This window comes from Protopterus annectens, chromosome 1.part1, assembly GCF_019279795.1.
Source record: "Protopterus annectens isolate FY-2018-M chromosome 1.part1, PAN1.0, whole genome shotgun sequence".
NCBI classification, from domain to species: domain Eukaryota; kingdom Metazoa; phylum Chordata; order Ceratodontiformes; family Protopteridae; genus Protopterus; species Protopterus annectens.
Window position 1 is genome coordinate 219898216 of NC_056726.1, and position 22164 is coordinate 219920379.

Below are 22164 nucleotides of genomic sequence, written 5' to 3' on the forward strand. Positions count from 1 at the left end.
CTACTCAAAATCTCACTAAAAGTTTTATAAAATTCAGAGGTCAAACCGTCCGGCCCTGGAGCTTTGTGGGTTTCCAGTTCTTAATTATCTCTGTTATCTCCTCCGATGAAATTGGTTTAGTTAAATCCATATGGAACTCATTATCAATTCTCGAATGTAATCTTCTGTAAGTAATCCTTCTTAACTTTGTTTAGTAAAAGTTCCTGCCCCTTTTTTTTTTCTTTTTAACCAAAAAGATTTTTGATTTAAAAATATTTTTTTTTTTTTTGATTAGGCACCAACCAACTGGAACTGATAGGCAAGGTTGTTCTGGTTTGCCTAGACAGAAGTCTCTGAGCAGAGGAGCCAAGTAAATTGTCACGGAGTATATTTCTGAGATTAAGCAAATTCAAGAAAACATCGATATTGTTACACTTTGACCCCTCTAGTAATTGCTTTGCTCTTTGTACTGCATGCTCAGCTAGACCGTTTGACTGTGGGTACTTGGGACTACTGGTTACATGGATAAAGTCTATAGAATAGAGAGCTGTGTTGTAACTTTAGGAAGCATTTCCAAGGACTGAACATGCATATAAATAATGAGTATTTAAGAGAGTGCAGCCAGAGACTGAGCATGTATGAGCATAGTAGCTAGTTTGTTTATAAGTTTATCTAATTTGAAGTTATTAAGCCTCAATCCTGATCTGTTTGTACAAAATAAAGCTGCTTGAACAAAACCCACGAAGGCTCATCTATTTCACTCTGACTGGACGAGTTACAAAGTCCCACTCTTCTGCAAATTTCTGAAATAGCTGACTGGTAAACTGGGCACCGTTGTCAGAAATAACTTTGTGTAGACTACCATGGACTGAGAAATTATGTTTCAACTTAGTAATGATAGTACTGGACATTAGGTTAGGTAGCAGATCAATCTTGAACCAATTCGAATAAGAGTCTGCCAACACTAAGTAATGTTGACTATTCCACTCGAATATGTCAGTGGCTACTGTTGACGAAGGTAGTTCTGGAATCTGGTTTAGCTGAAGTGGCTCTTTTTGCAAATGCGGTTTAGTACTATTGCATACTGAACAAGATGAAAGTACTTTATCGATATCTTTTGACATAGAAGGCCAAAATACTAGTCCTCTCACCCTTCTTTTGGTAGCTTCAAAACCTGGGTGGCCACAATGCAAAATCTGGATGTTCTCATGTTATAAGGAAGTAGGAACAACAATTTTATGACCTTTGAAAATTATACTATCTTTCATCAACATTTCATCTCTGTAAGGAAAATAAGGTTGCACTTCTGTTGGTACACAAGATTGCTTTGACAGCCATCCAACATTGATGAAGTGGCTGAGCTTTTGCAAAACTGGATCAGTCTTTGTGTGATCTCTTAGCTCATCAAGTCTTGTGGTAGAAAATGTGCACACTTCCATGACACTGAAGCCAAAATTCTCTGCATTAAGCTTTTCTGTGGTATTTCTGTGCAATCTGGATAAGGTATCAGTCATATAAAGAAGTTTGCTTTTTGTATAGACCATTTTGAAGTTGGACATTTGTAATCTGAGCATCATTTTTTATAGTCTTGCTTGAGCTGTATGCATAGGCTTCTTTAAAATAGTGACTAGAGGTTGATGATAAGTCTCAATCTGGCTAGGTCTGCCATAAATATTATCATAGAACTTTGAACATGTGAACACAATTGCCAAAAGTTCCTTTTCAGTCTGAGCATACTGCATCTCAGTTTGGGTAAGAGTTCTAGATGTATACACTACTGGTCTGCCCTCTTGAAGAATAACTGTACCAAGACCGAACTTTGAAGCATCATAGGAAAGAATTACTGGTTTGTGGACACTGTAGTTTCTTAATGTAGGTGGACTGGCAATTTTCTATTTCTGGTCATCAAATGCTCTCTGGTGTTGTTCCAACTATGACCAAGTAACATTTTTGTGTGTCAGCTCTCTTAAAGACACTGATAAGTCACTGAAGTCTGATATAAACTTACCCAAATAGTTAACCACACCAAGAAAATGCTGTAAGGCTTGGACATTGTCTGGAGCTGGCATCTCAATAATGGCTGTTTGTTTGGAAGGATCTGGTCATAAGCCTGAACTGGTAAATAAATGACTGGCATAAGTAACTTCTGGTAGCCTGAATTTACATTTCAGAGGATTGAGCTTTAGATTTACTTTACGTGCTCTTTCCAGAACTTTCCTGAGGTTTCTGTCATGCTCTGCTTCACCATTGCCTCCAACTAGTAAATCATCTACTATTATTGTACATGGATAGCCTAAAAAATTTGCTTAGTAACTTAAACCTTAAATAAACTTATAAACAGACTGACTACTGCACTCATACATGTTAACACTCTGGCTGTTCACTCAAAATGGCACTGCTGCCTGCAGGTGCTCTCTGTTTATACACACATACCCTCATTTTGAAATGCTTCTTAAAGTCACAACACACTGTCTGATCTACAATCGTCACTTGAAATGCTAAGTGCTGAGAAGCAGAAAAAATAGATTGAAAACACAAGAGAAGAGCGAATCTCAAAAATAATTCTTTTCCTTTAAAGTTCTTTTTGCTGGGGGGCAAGCCCCCACCCCCTGTACTTATATATGCAATTATGAGATTGCCATACCTCAGAGAAAAAGGAATATTATAAGAAATGGTATCTCAGACTTAGTATATGTAAGTCTGCTATTTTGGCCATTCAGTCTCCTTGTTTCAGGACTCACTCTAGCAGGTCCCAACATTTCAAATGGTTACCCTTTCACATTGTGTCAGGACTCTGAATTGTGAATCCTGATATTTGAATAGGGAACCATGTTTCCAAAAAAGCCATCTATACATAGCCTACTTCAGCTGATAAAGAGGGTCCTGTGTACGATATATGAAAAATATCAAGAAACAATCAGTTCAGAAGTCACTAAAGAATCCTTCTGTGGGTACAAAGACTCATAAATAAAATCCAGAAATCATTTGAACTCCAAAGGGACACTGCTATTAAGTCAGCCAGATGGCGAGTCTCTCTTTTCTTTGGAAAATGCAGAACCCTTTATTGTTTTCATACTTTGGCTTAGTGAACTTAAAGTTAGAAGGCTATAAAAGGATATGTTGCTGCTTTTCTGAACAAAATCCCTACACCCGTGCTGGTCTGTTATATCTCATAGTAAAGCTAAGACAAATTGAACAATGGAACTACTAGTGATCTATACAGACAGACAGGCTAATAAATTGAGATTTTAATGGGCTTGCTAGCCCAGACAATATTACTGCTGTTAGGAAGCCTATCTGCACCAGCCACATATCTAAAATATATTACTGAAAAGAACCTTAAATGCTTGGATGTGGCATACAGATTGCCTTTGACTATGAAATCGCGCTGTAGCTATTAAAACAGCAATTATTATTCTATCAGGAACCATGATTTACCTTTTAGCGCATTAACTCCTTCTACTGCAATGCCCACTAGAAGTCTAGATCTTCAATATTATTATAAAGTTTTCCTAATTTAATTGTAAAGATTATTTTGGAGTCAAAATGGTAAATATGAAATGTATGCACACATAATAGGGTATGTAAGGAACAGTAATCTCAGATACAAGTTGAAAATGTCTCAACAAAGCTCTTTAGCTAATGGAATGATGAGCTCAGACATTTGCAGATTTTCTTTTATTCTTGGCAAAGGAAAATACAGCCTCCACATCATGTAAATATAATTGAAATCTTTGGGTGAAAGATTCAGACTATCACAGACAAAAATAATCATTCTACACATCCTGAGGCTAGTGTATTAGCTTCAGCCTCCTAAATTAGTCCTCAGTTTTCAGATAAAGAACCCCTGTGCTGGGGAAAAATTGGTGCAGGGGAAATACTGTGTTCCATTACATGCATCTCTTACACATACTGAATTTTGTTTAGAACTATCAGTTGTGCCATTGAAGGTCTGCATCCTTCATGAATAACAAATCAAGTCTAATTGGCTGAAATAGAACCTTTGTAAAACTTATCGTATCAGGTAAAAAGAAAAAAGTTGTCGGTGAGAAATTCTATTAATGACCAGGAGGTGATAGACTTCTTATAGCTATTTATGAAGTGAGCTGATGGACATATTCCAAGCAGTAATACGGTATATAACTCTAGCATCTTGGAAAAAAAATGGAGTGAAGTTGAAAGATACTACTATCTCCCAGCTTTAAAACTAGTATGATATTTTTCTACATATCTATATGAAGGCCACAGAACTGTTCCAAGAAATGCTTGCTTGCAGCAATAATTTTTCTGGAAATGACTGTGGTTATACCATATGATCACTGCACATAGCAATAGTAACTGCTGTTCTTCCTCTTCCTCTGATAACATTGCAATGTTATCACTCACATGCTTGCATGCAGCCTAGACATGGAAGGTGTATCTGACAGCATGTGGTGATCATATCTTGCTGCAGTGCAGATATTCAGCTGCTCCAACTACTTGAGTTAGCTGCATGAGTGATAAAACTAGGAGTGTGGGGGTACTTCCAAGATGAGAAAAACACTGCTGAGTAACAGCTTAAGATTCTGGCTCTCCCATTCTGAAAGTAGAAACCCTAGCAGAGAAAGCCAATTATTCCTAGATTTCATTGGCTTTCAATAACTTGGCTGAGTAAGCTTGCCTAGATGCCAAGAAAAAGAAATATAAAGGACCCTGAGAGAAAATCAATACAAGAAGGTAAGAAAAGAAGCACAGACTAAGAAAGAGGACTACTACAGTTCATTCCAGCAAAGCAGTAAATATTCTAGACATGGCTTCCATTAACTAGAAGAGTGTCATGGTTTTCACAGACCTGCTTAAAATAAACAAAAGATTGATGGATTATATAACCACAAACAATTAAAAAAACTGGAAAAATGGAAGAAGCAAGCAGATGTTGGATGATCATTATAAAGCCCAAAAGAAGCAGGCACCCCAGCAAAAAACAAAATGAAACACAATCCAAAAATGCCTATGAGGAATGAAACCAGATTCAGAACAGAGCAGATGATACAAAGTCTTAATTGCGTTGTTGTTATTCAAACTAGTAGCTTTCTAGCTTAACCACCAGTTGCATATAAAATTAAATACACCCTTTATGGGATTAAAATAAAGAAGCACATGATCATGATCTGTAATGACTAAAGACATGCTACACATACAATAAATAAAAATGCAAATAGAAATATGATAAGGTAGAAAAGAAGAATTAAATACATTTAATTATTTAGGGGAATGTTGAAAAGCAGTTGGATTCAAGCTGTGCCAATATCTTCAAGAGTTTTCCCTGGGTAGCTTATCATTTTTGAGAGAAGTACATGCTAGAAGAGTACAAAGTTTGTCCAACAAGTTGAAATAATAACTCCTCAGAATGCTGAAGTTCTTTCTATAATGCCTTTAAATGTTAGTGGTCTCACCAGTAATGCAAAAAGAAAGAGTAGTGAACCTATGTAAAAACTGTAGGAATTTTATGAAATAGCTGTCTCGGAGACACTTGGAAAGAATAGACATGTTTTGACAAAGAGGTTTGCTCCAAGATGGTTATTCTGCAGAATACCTGGGGCACAGAAAGAGGGAGTACTATATTAGTACAGAGACACCAATAATAAAATATAAAAAAGACTCGTGGTGCTTACAAAAGGGCTATTGGCAGGAGAAAGATTACACTGTGTATTTTACTGAAAACTGCTATAATGGATCTTAAAAAATTCTAGGGTGAAATAATTGGCTTTCAGCCAAGAGATATGCTTACAGGTGCTAAGGGACATTGATTTAATGAAGTAAAGAAAGAGCGTGGCTAGAGGTTCAAGAATGGAAAATATATCAAAGGCAGGAAGATTGCAATGAAATTTATAGAAAATATTTGGCATGGGAAGATGAAAGATTAATTTTAGCATGGAAAGTGTGAAAGATTCAGGTACTAGGAGTTCAAATTCCCTATTATTTAGAGTCTAAAAACTGGATGAGGCTAGAAAAATTCCATTTCCACAGGAACATGGGTGAGTCTTGTCCCTGCTCATGCTATTTCACATGCAATAGTTATTAAAAGCAAAATAATGAGAAAAATGAACCTAGACTTTCCTATTTGTTGAAAGGAAATCAAAGGAATGGGCAGAGGTAAAATTGGGGAATATGTTAAAGAGAGAAGAATGCAATTTCCTGGGAATTATAGCTAGGAGTGGCATAAAATTAAGGTGGAATTTAAAATAAAGGTGGAAATAAAAGAAAGGAGATATGGTTAAGAGTAACAAGACTTACTTAGAGGGACTGACAAATGTTAAAGATATATAACATAAAACAGTGAGAATTACAGAACAGAATTTTCGTGGCTACTGCAGAATGCTAAGAAACAGAAATGGGGATTACTGCAATATGCATGGAGCTGTTAAGCAACTGTTTTGATAGCTCTAGAGCACAAAACTTTGGCACAAAGTCTCGAAAGACAATAGAGAAATTAGAAGGTCTGTCACCAAGCAGGGGCCTGTAAGAGAAACGAGAATCCTGTAGAGTATTAGAAAAATTCTTGAAGTCTATATAAAAGCAAGAAATGGAAATCTGAAAGAAAGGTACACTGGAAATGTTATGCAAACATGCAATAAAGTAGATGAGGTTATATACAGTTGGGACAAACAATGTGTAGATTACAGAAAATAAGTGTCTGAAGTTATGTCTAAAAGACTTCAGGCATAACTGGAGATAGATGTTCTAGTGAACAACTTGTGAATGAACTGCTTTGTAAAATAGGTTTATAAACACCCCCATACCTTTTAGTCTAGACCTCAGTAACCAGGTCATGAATAAACTTGTCTGGGTGACCTCTGTGTAGAAACAATCCCTTAATAAACTCAAATTCTTCTAAAAAGGATTCATCATCAGTTACCATTCGAGCAGCGTGCACAAGTTGCCCCTTGACTACCCCTCTTTTCTGGTGCCCAGGATGGGCACTGGTGAAGTGTAACATGGTGTTAGAGTAGGAACTCTTCCGAAATATTTTAGCCTTAAAGCTACCAGCAGAAATGTCTTTATATAAGTCTACATCCAGATAAGAAATTCTAGAATCAGACTCTACAAATGTGAAGTTCAAAAAAGACGTGCTGGAGTTGAGATAGTCCATGAAGGTTCTCACATCATTAATTGAACCTTCCGTCAGTATAAAGATGTCATCCAAAAATCTGGTGTAAAAATCGATTTTGAACTGACCGTTGTAATTGCCAAGCACATATCTGTGTTCCCATTCAGCCATAACAATGTTGGCAAAACTGGCCCCTACTGGTGAGCCCATGGCTGCACCAGTCTTCTGTAAATATATATCTCCCCCAAATGTTACAAAGTTGTACCTCAAAATGCCATCTAACAGTTCCTGCACCAATCTGATTTCTACACTGCTAGCATTGTGATGCAATAAATGGTCAGTGGCCCAGTCTATCCCTGTGGCATGAGGGCAGGCAGTATAGGAGTCTTTACGTCTATTGTCAAAATCTATGACCTCTCTTGAATTCTAAAGTACCTCTGGCTTTCAAAAAAGCCCAAGAATCTTTACAAATGTGTGTTTCCTCTTCAACATATTTTTTCAATATGTTGTCCACATACTTGGCTATTGGGTAAGTGATTGAACCCCTAGCATTAACCAATAGCCTCATGGGGGGGGGGGGTTGTACACATCTTTATGGATCTTGGACAATCCGAAAACTGTTGGAATCTTAGGAAACGAAACAGTCAAATATTTCAATACATCCTGTTCTATAACATTTTCTAAAAACAAATCATTCAAAAAAACATGGATGCACCTATACGCTGCATTCAATTCATTAATGCTAGATAATTAATATCAGCATCCTGCAATAACATGGATGAGACAGTTTTCATAATGACAAAGTGTCCATTAGTACTAAACCACCCCGTTGTCGGTTTAAGGATCCTGACAAGTAAACTTTTTAAAGTGTCTAACAAGTCTACTTAAATCATCAGTCAAGTTTTTGTTCGAAAGTGTCCTAGAACAATTTAACCAAGTTTCTAATTTCAATTTCACACAAATGTTCAAAATAAAAAAGTAAAGGGTGGATAGGGGGTTGAATGTACTTTGGACTGTCAAGTTTTTGTCTAAAGCAGTGTTACCAAAAATTAACAATAAATTCAACCCTCACATTATAAACAACTTCAAATCCAAGTGGTGTGTATGCTAGGTTAAAAATGTCTCCATGGAACAAAAAGTAAGACTTTTGAAATAAATCATACATCTCCATAGTGATTGTAAAGGCAGATAGTTATAAACAAAAATCTCCAAAACTGTTACTGATAATGTCAGGATTTGTCATATTGTTACTTCTGAAAAGGCTTCTTGCTGTTGTTCCTGTAATGGCTCCTCATGTTGTAAAACCTCTGGTAGTTCTGTCCCGGTTCGAGGAAAAGGCGGTGTAGGACAAGAAATCTCCTCATCGCTACCACCATCAGTTACAAAAATTTTCTGTGGAACAACATCCTCCACACCCTCTCCAGTGGCTGGCCTACTAGAACTAACTGTCACCTCATAACCCCATTAGTTGAGTTAATGGGCACCTAGACTCGCCAACACTCTGAGAATGGAAATTGTCTGATTAGTTGTTATATGCATCTATGTCTCTTTTCAGTTTTTCATTTTCATCTCCATGTTCTAGGGTATCTGTTGGTCTATAGTCGAGAAAATTTGAACAAGTAATTATACCTGTTGGAAATCCATGACTTGATATTAGTGTCAAAATTTCAATTTCAGCACTCAACTGGTCTATAAATTTCTGATTTAGCCATTAGAGTCCATTAACTCATGTCCATGTCTATCAAACAAGCTGATCAGCTCATGTGGAACTCTGAACCAGCTATCCAGTCAGTGAATACTGCCAAGGCGCAAGCTCTTTGGCACAACTACTTTTTACATTCATTAAAATAAATCTCTAACTGAAGCTTCTTTTACCTTTAAAGATTTGTGGTCAAGATCTTCAAAAGTCCACTAAAAGGGAGCTTCTGTTGTCCCCAGTGTCACTGGGCGCCAGGCCCCGTTCCTGTTCTCAAAAACTGGGAGTTGCTCATTCAACCAAGATGTAACATTAAGTGGGTCCCCAGTTCGGCTCAGAGATGAACTGGTCCTGGAACGGTCAGTGGCCCAGTCTATCCCTGTGGCATGAGGAATAGACGTATAGAGGTCTTTTACGTCTATTGTCAAAAATCTATGACCTCTCTTGAATTCTAAAGTACCTATGGCTTTCAAAAAAGCCCAAGAATCTTTACAAATGTGTGTTTCCTTTTCAACATATTTTTTCAATATGTTGTCCACATACTTGGCTATCGGGTAAGTGATTGAACCCCTAGCGTTAACCAATAGCCTCATGGGGGGGGTTCATATCAAAGATTGATATCAGAGTATAGACAAAGAGAAAGAAATATGGGAGTCCTAAATGAAAGACCACAATTCACAAAGAAACAAATGGGGTATATGTATGTCACCCAAATATGCAACAAAATCTAGACGATTAAGGATCTTTGCCTGGAAGTGTTTATATAGGTATTTTTATACCCCAAGCAGGTTCAAAGAATTTTTCCTCATCTAGACAGCAAATGTTGGAGGTGTGATGGGGAAGAAAGAGGTAACTGGGAACTTATTTTCTGGAAGTGTAATATGTTGGCAGACATTAAAGATTCCCTTCAGTCTGTACTGTCAGAGATGCTGGGTGAGCAAATTGGAGTAACTAGAGAAATGATTTTTTGAGCTATGATACAGAATCGGAATTGCCTAGACATAGGAAGACTTTGCTGAGTCTAATTATGATGGCTGCCAAAAACGCAATTACTAGAAAATGGAAATCAAAGTCTAAATCAACTTTACTAGAAGTAAAGAAGACTGGGACTGTCATCTTTGTAAAAGGATAGGAGCAAATTACATAGGAAAATATGTGAAATGTGGGATCAACACATGCAGAGGAGGAACAAGGTTTAAAAGAAGGCAGGATTTGAATGAGTTATGTAATGGTTGACTGACAATGACTGGATATATTGAAAGGTGATGTATAATGTTTGCAGCTACAGTTGTGTTGGCACAGTTGGTAAGGTGTAATGTTTGCAAGTGAGATTGTGTCCATATGGTTTATTTTCATTTATATAAATGTAAGATGGCCTATGTCATACATGAAAATTTAATAAAGATGCTTCTTGTTAAAAAAGTAGGAGTCTGTTCAAATTCAGAGGCATGGAATTGCAATCCCTGGAATAGATGAACTGGGAACTTGAATTTGGGTAAGTCATTGATAACACATCTGAGTTTGCAGTATCTCCATGTGTCCCCTACTCCAAGGCACAGCAGTCTTATAATTATAATATGTAACAGAGTGTGAGTCTGCAGGCCCCTTTGTTAGGGGTCAAGAAGGATAAGAGACACCTGAAAGAAGGCTTTAGATGTGTAATTTTTGAAATGTATTGTTTTTGATTGTATCACACATTTTTCAAAGAGTCAAATTTCAGAGGATTAAGTTGCATCTCTGATAAGAGGCTGATAAAAATAGACCCATGTATTTCAGTTAGGCTAAAAGATAACTAAAAACTCTTAAGAAGCATTGCCCACTGTTTATACTAATCTTTGCTCTGACCACTGAATTGTAATGAGCAAAATCTGACAATGCCAAAACCCATTAGCATGCATGTTCTTGTCCAATATAAAATAACACATCCTGCAGATGTCATGCTGGTCTATCAGACAGAAAATGAAACGTCTGTATCATCCCGCTGTGATATGCTTTGTGCCTTCTCACATTTTTATGGGTATAAACTCAGTCAAGATAAGACCACTGTAGAAAGGGTAGGTTACTGTTGGTCTCAAAATATTAAGCATCCATGTGTATTTCAATGGGGGAACCTGACAATGAAAGATGTAAAGGGTGTCCCTGTCCATCTATCCCTTTGTGGAGAAGAAAGCAAATTGAAAGGCTTGGAAATGTGGAGCTAAAGAGCTTTTAAAACGTTGTATACAATCCTGGCAGTAGACTTCCATTGTTCAAAAAGCATGACACCTGGCAACTGAAAAAAAATGTATTCAACAGAAGGAAGTTATCACTTATCAAATCACCTTCTAGAGTTCTAACATTATTAAACTCGATTCATCAGTTAGCTCATTCAAGCCTAGAGGAACTTTTTTGTATACTTCCAGTTAACATCCATAGCTCCTTATAGTACCCATGCCTTTCTTGGGTCCAAGATGTAGGTAGAGGTGTCTGCTATTCTAAAAGTGTATTAGTTCTGGCTTAAGCACTTGGGCTTCAGGCCAGTTATTCTACATTAGGAGGGTTTGTAGTCTGCACTCTTGGAGGAGAGGCTGGATTCTGCCCTTCTGAGCTGGGAATTTCTGGCCACAGGCTTATTGTGCCTGCTTATTTGAATTGTTTCTTTCTGAAATTGGTGTGCCTTGTTGTTGTAGCATAGACCAGATTCAGGCCTGCTGAACCTAGCTTTGTTTGTATAACTTGAGCACTGATCCAGTCAATCATTTTTTTGAAGAAGGTTTCCCTGCATTCTAGTAGCAGGAGTGTGCAGTTAGAACTTGTTTGATTGAAGACTGCTAGAACAGGGCTCAATTTTGAGCTTTTTTCTGGTTAATTGGGTAACTTGTTTAAATCAATTTGTTTGTTTTCTATTGTTTATATATATATATATATATATATATATATATATATATATATATATATATATATATATATATATATATAAAATTGCACTTTATTCATCTGCTCTTACTGTATTTCTGTTTCTTCCTACTTTATTACTAGGGGACATTGACTACAACTTTGATCTGCAATATATAACAATAAGTATACTTTTCTGTGCATTTAAAGTGTTTTCTTTTATTGTATCTGCTTCATTTTCTGAAAAAATATATATATATATACTTGTTTCCCACCTTTCTAAGCTAGTATAGTCCAGTTTTCAGGTTAGTGCTGAATTCAGGGCTGTGTTACAAATCTCTGTGTTTGCCCATACCTTACTTGGATAGAAGGAAGTTTCTCTGTTCACCTGTGAGAGAGGGGAGCTTTGAGCAGCCTATATGTCCCTGGAGGAGTGGTTTCAGTCCAGAAATTAGTAGTTGATTTGCCATTTTGGGCTAATTTCTCTCTCTTTCATTTCCCTGCTATAAATACCGCATTTGCCCGGTTTTGTACGCCTGGCAGCGCCGGTTAGCTAGGGTAAAACTATTCCTGGCTCCACAAAGTCTCCTCTTCAATTTTTCCCTTGGAACTAGACAAACTTTCAACTTAAGCACTAAAGACATTCATTTCTCAGCCTGGCACTTGCTCAACATTCATTTCTCAGCCTGGCACTTGCTCAAAACTTATAGCAAGCACTTATAAACCCTAGCACTAGACCCTTCTATAGTGTACAGAAGGACAAGGCTCTCTATTCGACCTTACCAGCCATCCAGTAAAACAGTTCACTGTACCTATCCAGGCATGTCCAAAGGGCAGTTTCAGGTGTACTCTCCAGCCCAACTGGTGAATCTGGGCATTTTAAGGCAATGTTACAACTGCCTAGTGCACAAACAACCCTCTCCTCCTACCATCAAACACTAGTACATGCGAGAGATGCAATTATACAGCCAAATTAGAGGCTAAGTTCTCTAAACCCAAGACCGGATCAGACAGTCAAGACGAGAAGGGAAATACTTACATCACACCACCAGTCTTACATAGACCCATTAAACCAGCACCGGCAAAAAATACACATAAATACATGAAAACATACTCGGTGGCTCTAAATAAAAATCTGCAAAATCAACAGAGACCTCCAAAGCAAACATCCAAGCAACCTCCACCCTCCAACACAAACCATGAAACACATACTTCACAAAACCAGTGTGCCATGCAATCACAGCCCTTAAGGCAAAATAACATACCCAACATATTAGTAATAGGTGACTCTATAGTCAGGCACACTGACGTCCCACTCACTAGGCTGAATAAAGAGAAGGTTACTGTTAGCTGCCTGTCAGGTGCCAGGATCCGCCACATAACACAAGCACTCAGGTCACTCCAGAACAAGTACAAATATGACTCTGTCATTGTCCATGTTGGTGTGAATGACCTGAACTGTACCTCCCTGGACTACATGAAAAGAGACATGGAAGATCTCTGTTCATGTAGCCCAGGCCGGTATGACCCTGACCCTGAGTAGCAGACTGCCCTCACCAAGAATGATACCATGGTATAAAGAAACAATTCTCGATTTCAACAATTGGCTAAGTTTCTGGTGTTATTCAAAGGGGATCCAGTGTCTGTCTGCCTGGGTTGACATGCTTGACAAACCACACTGCCTCGCTAGAGACGGCTTGCACCTGTCACCCTTAGGCTTTCAAATACTGGCCAAGGCTCTTGCCACCCCCATAGTGCCTTTTTTTAGGCAAGGCTCAAAAGACAAACCCATCGCCATTAATAGCACAAGTAACAAAAAACCGAGGGTAATGCTACTCAATGCCAGACGTCTAAACCTCAAAATGCATGCACTCGAGGCACTCCTCAGTATGGAGAAAATCGATATATGTGCAGTAACAGAAATCTGGTTTAAGGCACCAGAGAGCACCCCAGCACTACCAGGCTACAACCCATACCATACATTTCAGCCACAGAACCCAAACCAAAATATAAAAGTGGGGGCGTATCCATATTCATCAAGGATACCCACACCTCCAGGTTAGTGGCATAGCATGATGCTTCAGAGATCATCCACATGCAACTAACAATGGTCAAAATGGCAATTCAAATTGTAGCTTCCTACAGATCACCTGCCATGTGCCAGGACCCCCATTCTGCATTTCTGGAAACACTGGGAAACATAAAGGTCCTACCAAACACCCTAATATTGGGTGATTTCAATTACCCAAACATTAACTGGGAGAACTACTCAAGTACTAACTCCCTTGCCCAACATTTCCTAGAATTTATAAACTCAAATGCCCTGGTTCAACTGTTCAACACTCCCACCAGAGGTGACAACATATTGGACCTGGTCATCACCAACATGGGTGACCGGTGTTCCACACAGGAGGTAGACCCATCGCTGATTAGATCTGACCATAAACAAATCACTTTGGATATCCACATCCCACCTCCAACCCCAGACAAGGAAACCACCATGAAAAACTTTTCAAAAGCAAACTTCACTTTACTTAAGACCGAGGTGGAAACTTTCAAAGCCCCCATGCTGAAGGATACAGCTGTCCAACCTGCAAAATCCTTTGCTAATGCATTCTATGGGCACCTACAAGAATGCATTGATCATGCCATCCCAAGCAAAACCAAGAGTCATTCCTCTAAGAAAAGGAAACCAGTCTGGTGGACTCCTGCCATAAACAAGCTATACAATAGAAGGAGGAAACTAGTACAGGAAAGAGTAAATTCCCAAGAAGGGAAGACATCCCTCATCAGTATCAGCAAGAAACTATGATCCCTCATAAAATCATCCAAGGCAAGCTTTGAAAGAAAAATTGCCAAGGACTCCAAAGACAACCACAAGGCATTCTTTAGCTATGTCAAGAAGTGGCAATGCTCAGATCTGCTTGGAGTTAGTGCAGAATGGCACAAAATACACTGAACCAACCGAGATCGCCAACATCCTGTCAGACAGGTTCAGCCCAAACTTCAACCCCCCTCTCACCCCCAAAAGGGCCCATAACCATACCAGAAGAATGTAGAGTCCCTGAAACCACAGACACTCAGGTTAAAACAACCCTCTACAAAGCCAAAAACACACCATCAATGGGACCAGACAGTGTCCTAGGCTGCATCCTACATGAGCTCAAAGATGAACTAACCCCTCATCTAAATACACTGTTCAAACTCAGCCTCTCCACAGGCTATATTCACATAGAGTGGTGCACAGCAACAGTTATTCCACTCCGCAAAGGTGGAGCTATAACAGACCCCGGGAACTATTGCCCTATAAGCCTGACTAGCTTAGTCTGCAAGGCTATGGAGCGCATCATCATAGAACTCATTCACAGAGACATTGGGAACCTCCAAACACTGGACCCTACCCAGTTCAGCTTTGTTAAGGGCAGACCATGCCTCCTAAACCTGGTGGACTTCTTTGAGACAGTTACCAAGGCTATAGATGAGGGAAAGGTAGTACACATAGCCTACCTAGACCTCGCTAAGGCCTTCAACACCATTCCCCATTCTGGTATTATAGACAAGCTCACCAGCCTGAACATAAACCCCTCCATCACAAGATAGGTTGCCAACTGGCTCACGGACAGAACCCACATGGTGAGAGTTGCAGGAGCTAGGTCCAACTCTAAACTGGTTACAAGTGGCATCCCCCAGGGCTCAGTCCTAGGACCCCTCCTGTTTGGCATATACTTCTCAGAGGTACAGGCAAGCACAGGAGGACTATGGCTGTCCAAGTTCACAGACGACTGCAAACTAGGGGCTATAATTGACTCTCCGGCTGATGCATACATCCTCCAAAAGGGTCTCACTGATACCTGGTGTCAAAATCATGGCCTCAAGCTAAATGCCAAAAAGTGCATAGTCATCCCCTTTGGAAAAAACAAAGTACCCACAAACTACCACATAGGTGGTAGTCCCCTAAATTTGGAAGATGGAATAAGGGATCTGGGGACCCAAGCAGATAGTAATCTCACCTTTGATAATCACATTGCCATAGTGGTTAGAAAATCCTTCTACGTGGCCCACCTAATCACAAAAGGGTTTGCATCCAGATCATAAGAGGCCATTGTGCCCCTCTACTCATCACTCATCAGACCCATCATAGAGTACAATGCCCCATTTGGGATGTACCTTACAAGACACCTGCAACAGCTGGAAAGATGGGCTTCAGACCAGTTGTTTTACATTAGGAAGGTTTGTGGCAAGCACTGTGGTGGCAGGACAGGTAGCTTTCATCCTTCTAAGTTGGGAACTGCTGATTGAGAGCCCAGTGTCCAAGTGTATTAGTTCTGGTTTAGGCACTTGGGCTTCAGGCCAGTTATTTTACATTAAGAAGGTTCGTGGACTGCACTCTTGTGGGAGAAGAGGCTGGACTCTGCCCTTCTGAGCTGGGAATTTTCTGGTTAAAGGTTTATAGTGCCTGAATATTTGAACTGTATCTTACTGAAATTGGTTCACCTTGTTTGCTCTAGCATAGACTAGATCCAGGCCTACTGAATCTAGCTTTGTTTATATACTTGTTGTTTGTTTGCTTGTTATTTCCCTGGAAGCTAATTCACCTAATCATAACTTCTCAGCTTCTGTGGATCACTAGTGATATCTGCATTGCTTACTGTACTTATTTCCTTGTTTCACTTGAAAGAAAGTTACTGTTTGTCGTTTTGCATTTAGTTACTTGTATCACATTGCACTCAAGTTACCTGGCACTTGCTCACTAAAGCAATTATATAAGTCAGCACTAAAAATTAAAAGCACTACACCCTCACTCCCCACTGGCCCTTGTTTTCAATTAAGGATTTCCCAATATTATTCTAGCATGTCCAAGGTCAGTTGTCAATCTCCTCTCCGGTCCAGCTGGTGAATCTGGGAATCTTGAGGCAATGTTATAACTGCCTCATGTACACAGACAACCCTCTCCTCCTCCCACATAACACAAATACTTGAGAGATGCAGCTATTTAGCCAAACTGGAGGCTGAGCTCTCTCAACTCAGGACTGGCAAGACCAGACAGGAGGAGAAGGCAACTACACACACCACAAAACCAGCCTCACATAATGCTACCACTCCACTGAATCAAACACATAAACACACAAAGACATGCTCGGGAGGCTCTGAGTAAAATTTACCTAAACAGCAGAGGCCTCCAAAGCAGACACCCAAACAACTGCTACCTCAAGACACCCCACAAGCAACACATAAACCACAAAGCAGTGTGCAAAGCAGTCACAGCCCTTAAGGCCAAATACAACACCAAACATACTTGTCATAGGTGACTCCATAGTCAGACACACTGGCGTCCCACTCACCAGGCTGAACAAGGAGAGGGTCACAGTAAGCTGCCTATCGGGCTAGAATCCGCCACATAACACAAGCACTTCGGGTCACTCCACAGCAAGTACAAATATGACACAGTCATTGTCCATGCTGGTGTGAGCGACCTGAGCGTACCTCCCTGGACTGCATGAAAGAGACATAGAGGAGCTCTCTGATTATGTAGCCCAGGCAGGTATGACCCTAACCCTGAGCAGTATCCTTCCTTCACCAAGAATGATGCCACAATATAGAGACAAGATGATCAGCTTTAACAATTGGCTTAATGTCTGGTGTCATTCAAAGGGATCAGTGTCTGTCTGCCTGGGATGACATGCTTGACAAGCCACGCTGCAAGGGGCGGCTTGCACCTGTCACCCTGGGATTCCGGATATTGGCTAAGGCTCTTGCCACCCCATAGTGCCTTTTTTAGGCAAGGCTCAAATTCTAAACCTACCACCCTAGAAAACAAAATGGGAAGAAATTGAGGGTAATGCTGCTCAATGCCAGAAGTCTAAATCTCAAAATGCACGCACTCGAGGCCCTTCTCAGTATGGAGAACATCGATGTCTGTGCTGTAACTGAAACCTGGTTCAAGGCTCCTGAGAGCACCCGGCACTATTAGGTTTTACCTCATATCATGCGTTCCGCCCCAAAACCCAGACCACTCCACAAAAGGAGGGGTGTATCCATATTCATAAAGGATACTCACACCTCCAGGTTGGTGGCAGCATGAAGCTTGAAACCATCCAGGTGCAACTAACAATAGGCAAAACTGCTCTACAAATTGTAGCATGCTACAGGCCACCCTCTCAAACTCAGGAACCCCACACAGCCTTCCTGAAGACACTGGAGGGTATAAATGTATCTCAAACACCATCATATTGGGTGACTTCAACTACCCGAATATAGACTGGGAACATTACTCAAGCCCTAACTTTCTAGCCCAACGGTTCCTGGAGTTCATAAATTCAAATGCCATGGAACAGCTAGTCACTGTTCCCACGAGAGGAGAAAATATACTAGATCTCATTGTCACAAACATGGGGACAAAATGCTCCACACGAAGTATATCCCTCATTGGTGAGATCTGATCATAAACTAATCTCACTGGAAATCCACATCCGCCCCACCCCAAACAAAAGACCATAGTGAAGAACTTCTCTAAAGCAAACTTCACACTACTCAAGACTGGTGTGGTATCCTTCAAGGCCCCTGAGTCAGAGGAAACCACAACCCAAGCTCGGAAGCCCTTACAAATGCCTTCTATGAACACCTCCAGGACTGCATGGATCAGGCAATCCCAAATAAAACCAAGACTCTTTCCACAAAGGGCAAACGTCCAGTCTGGTGGACCCCAGCCATTAACAAACTTTACAATAAGAGGAGAAAGCTATTACATGATAGAACAAAATCCATAAAAGGAAGTCACTGATCATTATTAGTAAAAAAATACGAGCACTCATAAAATCAACTAAGGCCAATTTTGAGAGAAAAGGACAATCATAAGGCCTTTTTCAGCTATGTTAGGAACCTGGGTGGAAACTCACAGATATGCTCAGAATTAGTCCAAAATGATACAAAAATCACTGAACCCACAGACATTGCCAACATACTGGCAGACAGGTTCAGTGCAAACTTCACCCCCCTCCCCCCCCCTAAAGGAGAGATAACTATCCCAGCCGAGTGTAGCCTCCCGGACATCTCAAATGCGCAGGTGAAAGCTGCTCTCTCTAAAGCTAAAAACACAGCATGGTGTCCCCGGCTGTGTGCTACACGAGCTAAATGAGGAATTAAACCCGCACATAAGGCAGCTGTTTAATCTCAGCCTTACCACAGGATACGTGCCCAAGGAGTGGCGTACGGCAACTGTGGTCCCACTCCACAAAGGTGGCGCCTCTACGGACCCTGGTAATTACCGCCCCATAAGCTTAACAAGTCTAGTCTGCAAAGCTATGGAGAGGATCATAATGGAGCTCATAAACAAAGATATAGGGGACTTGCAGACATTGGACCCGACCCAGTTTGGCTTTGTCAAGGGAAGATCATGCCTTTTGAACTTGGTGACTTCTTGAAATAGTCACCAAGGCCATTGATGAGGGAAAGGCAGTCCATACAGCCTACCTTGACCTTGCAAAGGCTTTCGACACAATACCCCACTCGGGTATTGTAGAAAAACTTAAATGTAAACCCATATGTCACAAGATGGGTTGCAAACTGGCTTAAGGACAGAACCCACAGGGTTAGAGTTGCTGGCGCTGTGTCAGACTCAAGCCGGTCACAAGTGGTGTCCCACAGGGCTCGGTCCTTGGCCCCCTATTGTTTGGCATCTACTTCTCAGAAGTACAGGCCAACATGGGAGGACTTTGGCTGACAAAGTTTGCAGATGACTGCAAACTGGGCGCCATAGTGGAAAGTGCATCGGACACTGATATCCTTCAGAAGGGACTCACGGAAACAGATAGCTGGTGCCAGAGCCATGGCCTTAAGTTAAGCCAAAAAATGTATAGTCATACCCTTCGGGAAAAACAAGGTAACCCCAAGCTACCATATAGGTGGCAATCCACTAAGCACAGAAGAGGTTATCAGGGACCTGGGGACCCAGGTTGACAGTGGCCTTTCTTTTGACACTCACATTGCTAAAGTGGTTAGAAAGACCTTCTACATTGCCCACCTGATCATGAAGGGATTCACATCCAGATCTAGTGAGGTCATTGTTCCCCTGTACTCTTCACTTATCAGACCAATGATCGAGTACAATGCCCCATTCGGGATGTATCTCACCCGACATCTGCAGCAATTGGAGAGACCCCCTAAAGTTCCTCACCAAAAGGATAAAGGGACTCCAAAATCTGTCATATGCTGCCAGATTGAAGAAACTCCAGCTCTATTCAGTCGCATACCGTCTGCTCAGAGGTGACATGTGCCTGACATACAAGGCCATGTCCAACCCGAATTAATGGACATGCTCCACCTCAAAAATCCAAATCCACCAAAACCACTAGAGCAAACGACTTAAACCTTAGCACGGATATAAATAGGGCGTGCTGGAGGGATAGATTTATCACTCAGAGACTCCCTATGCTGTGGAATAAAATCCCGGTCCATGTGAGGCAGAGCACCTCGCTGACTCTGTTCAAGAGAAATCTAGACCTGTGGATGGGAGATCGTAGGTTTACCCCGGGAATCATCTCTGGGTCACTGCTGGACAGAGGCACAACAAACTAATGGGCACAGTATTTTTTCATATAAGGGGTGGCGTAAGCCACAATAATTTGGGCTAGGCTTATAAATGCCTTAGGGCAGATAGCCTAGTATAAACCTATGAACCTATGAACCTATAAGTACCTCACCAAGAAGATCACTGGACTCAAACAGATGCCCTATGCAGCTCGACTGAAGAAACTCCAGCTGTACTCTGTTGCATACCGCCTACTCAGAGGTGATCATTGCCTGACATACAAGGCAATGTCCAACCCAGAATTGATGGACATGCTCCACCTAAAGAAAACCTTATCCCCTCGAGCCACACGCTCTAGGGATCTAAACCTCATCACAACAATAAATAGGACGTACTGGAGGGATAGATTCCTGTCCCAGAGACTTCCCATGCTTGTGAACAAGATTCCAATCTACATTAGGCAGAGCTCCTCACTAACACTCTTCAAAAGAATCCTTGACGAGTGGATGGGAAACAGAAAGTTACCCTGGGGATCACATCAGTGGCTCTGCTGGACAGAAGCACAAGGAACTAATCTAAGGGGGCGGTGAAAGCCAACACATTCTGGCTAGGCTTATAAATACCTTTGGGCAGATAACCTAGTACCTACCTATGAACTTCTTAACTAAGTGACTTATCAGCTTATAATAGGGAGAAAGAGATAGGACAAGAATTTATTAATGAAATAGCACTAATAATTTTAATCTAGGATATCCTACAGTAGAAATGTTTTGATTGTACTATGCTTTTTAAGTTGATTTTCTAGAAATGCTCTGGAATAGAAGGATTTGTGCAGGCTATAATAGGTGCAACATTCCACACCACATATATGTTAAAGAGTTAAATATATGTTAACTATCATTGTTAGACCAATGAAAAACAAAAGACCAATGAAAAACAACATTAATTAACATAAAAACACCATTAATTAACTATCTAGTTTCAAGCCCTTATGGAACTTTTTTTTTAATTATTAGTCCAGATAAAATCACTTTAGCTAGCAGATCTGGGAGAGTCTCTCTCTCTCTCCCTTTCTCTCTGATACCCTCCCTGTAGGAAGAATAAAGATGCCTTGTTGAAGTTTCAAGTAGTTCATTCAGTTAAGTACATGCATGGATGAGTGTTCTTCCTGGGCTGGATTCCAAAAGAAAGTTGCAGACAGTGCAGCACGCAGAAGGAAGACATTAGTGCATTAGCCATAGCCATGATTATGCAACATACGCTAAAATAAGACTAAGTAATTATCTATTCAGCATCAGATAATTTTCAACTCCATACATGCCTATCGAATTCCAAAATACAACTGGCTGGCCCAATGCAACTTACATGCAACAAAGTACTTCACCAACAACTTTATGAAAGCACTCAACAGAGGCCATATGTGCTTTATCTTAATGCTACTACATTTCACAGATTCATACAGAATCATGTGGAATCTGCAAACCATACATAAAAAAACACTACCACCAGCACTTAATGCATTACAGCAGGCTGGGGTACTATAAGCCATACTAGAGGATGATCTGCAAATGCATCCTAGAAGGCAACCAGCTAGGCCCAGAACCAGGATACAGTTAAGCCAATTATCTGACCAATTAATAATATATTAATTATAGATTAGGCAGGCAAGCTGTGTATAGGACATGTTCACCCAACTTGTATGCTTATAGTCTGTGAGGTAACCCAATGCTGATAGAAACAAAAGTGTGTTTGAGTCTAGGTATACTGTTTCTGGGATATTTCAGCATCATATTTCAGATACGGGCAAATGCGCTTGCCTTCCCCATAGTGCCTTTTTTAGGCAGTTAAAAACAACAAAATTTCCAATGTAACAAAATTTACCCGATGCAAACTCAAGGCTCTGCTGCTTAATACTAGAACATGCAGCTGCACTCCATTGAAGTATTCCTTACCTTAGAAGATGATGATGTCTGTGCAGTCACTAAGACATGGTTCAAG